Source organism: Phyllostomus hastatus, unplaced genomic scaffold, assembly GCF_019186645.2.
Source record: "Phyllostomus hastatus isolate PE091 unplaced genomic scaffold, TTU_PhHast_1.1 phas_contig_348, whole genome shotgun sequence".
Classification (NCBI taxonomy): domain Eukaryota; kingdom Metazoa; phylum Chordata; class Mammalia; order Chiroptera; family Phyllostomidae; genus Phyllostomus; species Phyllostomus hastatus.
Window position 1 is genome coordinate 1,615,416 of NW_025333860.1, and position 7,883 is coordinate 1,623,298.

The 7,883-nt window shown below is 45.3% G+C and overlaps 1 pseudogene; it reads left to right on the plus strand.

The window, feature by feature from the left end:
- The first annotated feature begins 508 nt into the window (after positions 1-508).
- LOC123820419 lies at positions 509-1,399 on the plus strand (annotated as a pseudogene).
- Positions 1,400-7,883: the final 6,484 nt, after the last annotated feature.

Below are 7,883 nucleotides of genomic sequence, written 5' to 3' on the forward strand. Positions count from 1 at the left end.
GCTGTTCCTGAGGGCCAGCCAGCCCTCAGGGACATGAGAGAGTGGACAGGGTGTGAGAGTGGCCAACCCTGTGTGTTAGCAAACACCGCTGATTCTTCTTACTGTACAGGCAAAAAATGCCATCTTGCTGTAGTTTTAATTCACATTTTTCTTAGTAATGGTGAAGAGCAGCATCTTTTCATATGCTTAAGAACTGCTTATATTTCCTTTTCTATGGACTATTTATATACTTTTCCCATTTTTCTATTGAGTTAAACTTTTTCTTATTGATTTGTAAGAACTGTTTCAATATTAAGGAAATTGGCCCTTGGTTTGTGTTATAATTGGCAAATATATTTTGCTAACTTTTCATTTGTTGACTGACTGTTTATGGTGTTAATTTTCCCATAGGGAAAAATTCTTTATTTATGTGACTGAATGTTCTAAGCATTTTTTCCCATAAATAAGAAATTTACCTGTTTTTTAAAAAATCCAGCTTCTTTTCCAAGGAAACACCAAATGGTGGATGATGCCAGTGTCGGGGGGAGGCCCTGGGGACCCAGGCTGTGGCGGCTTCCATGGAGGATTTGGCAGTGGCATCTGGCACTGAGGTCTCAGCTGGGGTGGGGGTCAGGGTCAAGGTAGGGCTGAGGCAATGAAGCTTGCGAGGGCAAGGCCAAGGACAAGAAGTGGATCCCTGTCACCACATTGGGCCACCTAAGCAAGGACATGAAGATCAAGTCCTTGCCTTTCCTGGAGGAAATCTATCTCTTTTCTCTGCCCATCAGGAATCTGAAATCCTTGACTTTTCCCTGGGGGCATCCCTCAAGGATGAGGTTCTGAAGATTATGCCCATGCAAAAGCAGACACGTGCAGGCCAGAGGACCTGGTTCAAGGCATTTGTTGCCTCTGGGGACTACAATGGACACGCTAGTCTGAGTGTCAAGCGCTCAGAGGAAGTAGCCATTGCCATCTGTGGGGCCTTCTTCCTGGCCAAGCTCTCCATTGTCCCTGTGAGGCAAGGCTGCTGGGGGAACGAGATCAGTAAGCCCCACACAGTGCCTTGTAAGGTGACCGCCCCCCAGCCACCGTGGCTCCGTGTTGGTGCAGCTCACCTCCACCCTCAGGGGTACTGGCATCATCTCGGCCCCTGTGCCCAAGAGGCTGCTGCTGATGGCTGGTATTGACCACCGCTACACCTCAACCAGGGGCTACACTGCCACCTTGGGCAACTTTGCCAAGGCCACCTTCAATGCCATCTCTGAGACCTACAGCTCTCTCACCCCTGACCTCTGGCAAGAGACTGTGTTCACCAAGTCTCCCTACAGGAATTCACTGACCATCTAGTCCAGACCCTCCCCAGAGTGTCTGTGCAGAGGACCCAGGCACTGGGCAGGCTCCAGCAGTGGCCACCACATAATTTTATACAAGAAAAATAAAGTGAATTAAGGTTGTTAAAAAAAATCCAAATGCTAGCATTGTCCAAAAAAATTTAAAAGGTTTATTTATAATTGTTATAAAGTTGAACTGCTGAAACTTGTTCACTGAAACATTTTGACTTGCATTAATGCTTTCTGTCCCTACATTTATATTTTTAAAAATTTACACACAAGTGAAAAGGGGAAACTGACAATACCTGATTTCTGCATCCTATTTTCCACTTGCAATTATATACTTAGTTACCTTTTGACCCCGTGGGAAAAATATATAATGGTCAGAACTAACAATAACAGGAAGAAGATTTTTTTTAAGCATACTCTTTTTTTTAAGATTTTATTTATTTTATTTTTAGAGAGGGAAGGGAGGGAGAAAGAGAGAGAAACATCAATGTGCGGTTGCTGGGGGCCATGGCCTGCAACCCAGGCATGTGCCCTGACTGGGAATTGAACCTGCAATACTTTGGCTTGCAGCCCGCGCTCAATCCACTGAGCTACGCCAGCCAGGGCAGGAAGAAGATTTAAAAAAAAAATGGAAATGTTTTCCATCATAACAGATTCTTTTAAAAAATTCTTTATATTATATTTTATTGATTATACTATTACAGTTTTCCCAGTTTTTCTCCCTCCACACAGCCCCACCCAGCACCCTCAGGAAATCCCCACACCATTGTTCATGTGCATTAATCAAGCATAGATATTCTTTGGCTACTCTATTTCCTATGCTGTACTTTAAATCCCCATGACTATTCTGTAACTACCATTTGTACTTTTTTAAAAATACATTTTATTGATTATGCTATTACAGTTGTCCCACTTTCCCTCTTTTATTCCCCTCTGCCCTGCACACCCCCTCCCACCTGCATTCTCCCCCTTTAGTTCATGTCCATGGCTCATACATATAAGTTCTTTGGCTTCTACATTTCCTGTACTGTTCTTAACCTCCTCCATAAACCTACCATTTATGATACTTATTCTGTGTACCTTTTCCCCTTCTCTTCCCCTCCCACTCCTCTGCTAACCCTCCATGTGATCTCCATGTCTGTGATTCTGTTCCTGTTCTAGTTGTTTGCTTAGTTTGTTTTTGTTTAGGTGTGGTTGTTAATAACTGTGAATTTGCTATCATTTTACTGTTCATATTTCTGATCTTCTTTTTCTTAGATAAGTCCCTTTAACATTTCATATAATAAGGGCTTGATGATGATGAACTCCTTTAACTTGACCTTATCTGAGAAATACTTTATCTGCCCTTCCATTCTAAATGAAAGCTTTGCTGGATAGAGTAATCTTGGATGTAGGTCCTTGCCTTTCATGACTTGGAATACTTCTTTCCAGCCCCTTCTTGCCTGTAAGGTCTCTTTTGAGAAATCAGCTGACAGTCTTATGGCACTCCTTTGTAGTTAACTCTCCTTTTCTCTTGCTGCTTCTGGGATTCTCTCCTTCTGTTTAATCTTGGGTAATGTAATTATGATGTGCCTTGATGTGTTCCTCCTTGGGTCCAACTTCTTTGGGACTCTCCGAGCTTCCTGGACTTCCTGGAAGTCTATTTTCTTTGCCAGATTGGGCAAGTTCTCCTTCATTATTTGTTTGAATAAGTTTTCCATTTGTTGCTCTTCCTCTTCTTCTTCTGGTACCCCTATGATTCAGATGTTGGAGCATTTAAAGGTGCCCTGGAGGTTCCTAAGCCTCTCCTCATTTTTTTTTGAATTCTTATTTCTTCATTCTTTTCTGTTTGGTTGTTTCTTTCTTCCTTCTGGTCCACTCCATTGATGTGAGACCCAGCTTTCATTCCATCACTATTGGTTCCCTGTGCATTTTTCTTCATTTCACTTATTGTAGCCTCCATTTTTTCATCTAATTTGCGGCCAAAATCAACCAGCTCTGTGAGCATCCTGATCACCAGTGTTTTGAACTGTGCATCCGATAGGTTGGTTATCTCTTTGTCGCTTAGTTGTGTTTTTTCTGGAGCTTTGATCTGTTCTTTCATTTGGGTCTTTTTTTTTTTTTTTTTTTGGTCTCTGAGCCTGTTATGCAGTAAGGGGCGGAGCCTTAGGTGTTTACCAGGGCGGGGTAATCCAGGTCTCTGTGTTATATTTTGACACTGTATGTGGGGGAGAGATCCGAGAGGGAACGGTGCCGCTTGCTCCACTTTCTGCCAGATTTCAGTCACTTCTCTCACTACGCACAAGCAAAGTGGGCACCTTCTGGTGCTGATTCCCTTGTGGGTGGTTTTGTGTACGTTCTAGGACCTGTGGGTCTCTCCAATGAACTCTCCTGTGAAGCTGGGAGTTTCTCCTGCTGCAGCTTCAACCCCCACCAGTATTTTCAGTCAGAGATTTGAAGCTGTGTTTCCTGGTGCTGGAGCCCTGGGTTGTGCGATCTGTTACACTCCCCAGTTGTTCCTCCCAGTTGATTTGCACGCAAATGTGGGACCTCCTGGTCCACCAGCCCCTGTTTTGCCCACCAGTCGCCACCTTGCCTGTCCCAGTCCTCCAGCCACTTCCTTGCTGACAGTCCTCTCTGCCTGGCTGCCCATTTCCGCCCCTCCTATCAGTCAGGATGGATGTTTCTTCTTTAACTCCTTGGTTGTCGGACTTCCATACAGTTCGATTTTCTGTCAGTTCTGGTTGTTTTTTGTTTTTAAATTGTTGTTGTCCTTCTTTTGGTTGTGTGAGGAGGCACAGTGTGTCTACCTGTGCCTTCGTCTTGGCTGGAAGCCTGAGAAGTGCATCATAACAGATTCTTAAGCACATTCTCCTGTATGCAATGTACTAGCTGGATATCTTTTGGCATAGTTGCTATGTGTTTGCCATGGATAGCACACAGGCTGGTGTTTCAAAAAGACTAACCAGATAGGCCTCACATACCTCCTGCAAAGCACCAGTAGTTGCTCTCTGGAAGAGCAGATTTGTTTTGAAGTCTTGAGCAATTTCTCACACCAGACACTGCAAGAGAAGTTTGCAAATCGTAAGTCCAGTGGACTTCTGATAAAGTCTAACTTCATACAGTGCCATGGTACCAGGCCTGCAACGATGAGGTTTCTTCACTCCTCCAGAAGAGGGCACACCTAGCAAGAGGCTTTTGTAGCCAGTTGCTTACATGGTGCTTTACCACCCTTCCATATGAAGGATGATACCTCCTTACTTACTTACCCTCCTCCTTCGGCTGGAGCTTGGGGAGCTAGAGGTCACTCTGGTGTTTGAGAGTGATGCTGGTGCAGTGGCATCTGTGAACACCTGTTAAATGACTTCTGAATATGGTGCCATCCTTTGAAAGGCCTTTCTCTCCCAGTGTAAGAGTAAAAAATGTTCTCCCATGGTTTGTTGTAGTATTTTTATAATTTCATTTTTAAAATTTTTATTTTAATTGTTGTTCAAGTGCAGTTTTCTGCCTTTTACCCCCATCCCAGCCCACCCCCCAGCCCTCCCCACCTCCCTCCCATTTCCAACCCCCCTTGTTATTGTCCATGTGTCCTTTATACTTGTTCCTGCAAACCATTCACCCTTTTCCCCTGAAATTCCCTCCCATCTCCCCTCTGGTATAATTTCATTTTTTATATTAAAATTTTGATTTTTCAGGAATTTGTTTTGGTGTAGGGGTGAGGTGTGCATATTTTATTTTACCTCAAAGGGCTCCCCATTGTCACAAGATCATTTATGGAAAAATACACGTTGACTGAAGGGCTTTTGTCAGAATACTAAATTAAAGGGTGTGGATGTTCTGCGTTTCTAGATTTTTGGTCTCTTCCACTGAATAGTTTGTTCATGTATGCACCAGTTGCTTAGAGTAGTTTTATATGTATGGATTTTGGACTTCCAGCTTTCAGAACTGTGAGAGAATGCATTTCTGTTGTTTTAAGTCACCCACTTGTGCTAACTTGTAAAGACACCTGCAGGAAACTGATATAGTGACAGAGCTGGGATTTGAGTGCAAGCCTTTGACTGTAAGCCCTGTGTTCTGAATAGGAGCTCAGGGATAGCCAGCCTTGTTCCTGAGATAGAGTGTTTGTGGGGGAGGTGTAGGGGAAATTCGTACAATGCCAATGTCCTTGGGCCCCATCAGCCTGTGGGTGTTAAGGGCCAAAGGGGTGTGCTGAACTAAAAGGGACATTTTGTGTCCCTTTAGTTCTCCCCTTTGCTCTTCTTCAGCCTGTCCTGTGTCCTTGAGGCTGACTTCAGTGGCCTGTCTTGCCCTTTGACTTCTGATTGGTTTTGGCCAATGCTAGGCAGCAGCAAGGAATTGAAAGGTGACCCCCTCCATGCTGGGCCACAGCTTCTTAATGGCTGTGCCTTTTTACCTAAGGTCACAGTTCCTATTCTGTGGCTGCCTACAGCTCCAGCTCTGGCCCATTGGTTCCAGTGACCACTTCTTCCCTTTTCCTTTTCAGGCCTACAGCTTTCCCCATACTAGCCCTGGAGTACTGCACCCCTCTCTTACTGGTTTTCCTTAACCCTGCCCACATCCCCATAAAAGATCTATTCTTTAAAATTCCATCAGCCATCCCTTTGAGAGGACTATGTGTATCCTATCAGATCCTAACCAACAGGGGGTGCCACCACTTCCCCCAATACCTAGAGTAACTCCAGTTTCCTTGGCTGTTGCCCCCACCTGCTCATGTGGAATCACCTTAAGTCTTGACAATTCTATGTGCCATTGGGAAGCCACTTCTCTGATGGGAGGTGCTCCAGGAAGGCAAGCTGCCCAGGGACCCTGGCAAAGTTGTGGAGGAGCCTCTCTCCCCTCCCGGTTGCTCTACACAAAGATCCCAAGCAGGCTTCCTGGGTCCCGGGGCTCACCACCCCCACCCCTAGGAATTGGGCTCAGAATGGTCTGAGCTAGGTGGGAAGGTCTTCCAGTGACAGAACTGCCTGTCTCTCTGGAGCCTGGGAGGGATAAGATCTGTTACTGTCAGGATCACAGAGCAGGCCAGTCCTTTGATCACAGGGAGTTTCTCCCTGAGGCTCCTCATTCCTTATGCAAACAGGCCCATGGCAGGGTGTGCTACCTGTTGACAGACATGCCTAGACATACCTGATTCTCTTTAGTCTTGACCTGGGATCTTTCTATACAAGGTGGAAGGTAGATTTGGGTCAGGGTGAGGAAGGCCTCCAAAACAATCAAACAAGTTTTAACATAATATTGTAGTCAAGGAATGGATAGATGTATTCAAGCTGGGGAGAGACTGGGATCAAACATTGTTTAGCGCTTAGGGTGTTGCCATCTGAGAGCCTGGGCTTTTGCTCTCCCTCTAGCTGAAACATCATCCCAACCAAAGAGACTCCATTACCGCACCTCGTTTGATTTCCAGCAGAGTGTGTGCAGTACCATTTCTTGAAATCATAGCTGTTTTCTTCTTTCTTCATTTACTCTGCAAAGGCAGGCAGATACCGGTCTCAGTCAAGGCTCTATATCTAGGGCCTGGCTCATAGTAGGCACTCAATACATAGGTGTTGAATTTGTTGAATGAGTGAATGAATTTGGCCTCATTTATTTATGGCCCATCTATTCCTTAGATGAGGGAGCCTGGAGAGGTCAAGGGGTTAGCTCCCTGCATAACAGTGTACAATTCATGGCTGACAAAGCTGGGACTAGAACCAGGATATCTAACTAACTCCACTATATTCAGGGGGAGAGGCAGGAAGGGAATGGGTTAGCAGGAGAGTTAAGGAGAGCCTGATGTAAGAGCCAGGCTGGTGGCATCTACATGGCAGTGAAATTCAAAAGGATAGGAAGGAGAGAAATCTCTGGGAATGTATGGTGACATAGTGGTCAGAGCTGAGGTGGTGGAGAACTGACGAGATTTAGGGAGGAAAAATGAAAACATATTGGACGTTTACTCCTTGCCAGGCAATGTGCCGGGTGTAGTACCTCTACCTGTGTGGTCTGATTCACAACCTGTGCTGTAGGTATCATTATCCTCTGTTTTATGAGCTAAGGGAAATAAAGGCACAATAATTTAAATAAATTACCCACTTTTCGCATTTATCAAGCACTTGACTCCTAATCTTGACCTATTCCCACCCTCCACATGGGATTTGAACATAGGATTAAAGCTGAGAGTTTCCCTCTAAGATGCTTGAGGTCCACAGTTAATTGGAGGAGAGCAGCAAGAATTAAGTGTTTATTAATGGAGAGCAGGGGTACTTGGCTGTCAGCTCGCTTCAGAGGAGTAACTGAAGTACACAGTGAGTCAGGAGCTTCTTTTGATAAAAGGGAGACCATTTAGAGGCAGGAAGAGCGGAGAGGTACAAGTTCACCCTGGGAGTCTGCTTCCAGGTGTTGTAGAGGGGCAGGTTAGGGACATGACAAGTAGCAGAGCTCCAGGCCTTGGAGCCAGAGGTGATACAGATCACCTTTTTCCTTATCTGGATTCCGATCTAGGGAGAAGCAGCAGAAGTGGGTGTGGCACTGGGCTGGTTGGGCCCAGTTCCGTCCAGACTAGGAGTGGTGTGAGCCCATCTCCCCCCC